The sequence below is a fragment of the Propithecus coquereli genome, unplaced genomic scaffold, assembly GCF_000956105.1.
Source record: "Propithecus coquereli isolate 6110/MARCELLA unplaced genomic scaffold, Pcoq_1.0 Scaffold241, whole genome shotgun sequence".
Lineage (NCBI taxonomy): Eukaryota > Metazoa > Chordata > Mammalia > Primates > Indriidae > Propithecus > Propithecus coquereli.
In genome coordinates this window covers 127336-128141 of record NW_012147964.1, presented here as the reverse complement: position 1 = coordinate 128141, position 806 = coordinate 127336, and positions in this window count along the sequence as shown.

Here is an 806-nt window from a genome sequence, read left to right as displayed (position 1 = left end):
TATTGTAATTCTTTGGGATGTGAGAGGCATCCAAGACAAACAACTGGAAACTTTCTCAAAAAAAAAAAAAAAAAAAAAAAAGTAACAAAAACTTTCCACTAAGAAAACTCCAGACCCACATGGTTTTTCCAGGTACTGCTCCCCTTTAAGGAAAAAATGATTCTATTCTTATGGAAAATATTGCAGAGTTTAGAAATGAGAGAACACTCCCCACTCCATTTTGTGAGGCTGGCATAAATAAGAAACAGAAAAGGAAAATTTAACTCAAACAGATACAAAAGCACCAAACAAAATATTAGCAAACTGATGCCAAAAATGACAAAATAGTACACGTCCTTTCCACATTATTCACCAATACAAACTTAATGTAACATTAGAAAATCAATGGGTTTAATTCACCGCACTATTGGATAAAAAGAAAATCATATTATTTGCTCATTTATTCAATACACAGCAGTACTGAGTGCCACTATTTAAGGTGCTTCAAATACACCAATAAACTGATATAAAAGTAGATGGCCAAAAAAATCAATTGTTAAAAGCTTACCACAACACACAAGAAAAACTCCTAAACTAGGAAAGGGGAGCTTCCCTGAACTAATAAAATCTATCTTAGAAAAGCCTCCAGTAAACACGAAAGATAATTCCTTTCAAAATCAAAAAGAAAACAGGCATGTCTAGCGTTTGCTATCCAAATTCCAGTCAATGAATTCTATTCTCATGGAAGTCCCAGTTAGTCCAGCAAAGAAAGAAAATCATAGAAAATGTATACGATTCAAAAGTAAAATATAATATTTGCTTATTTT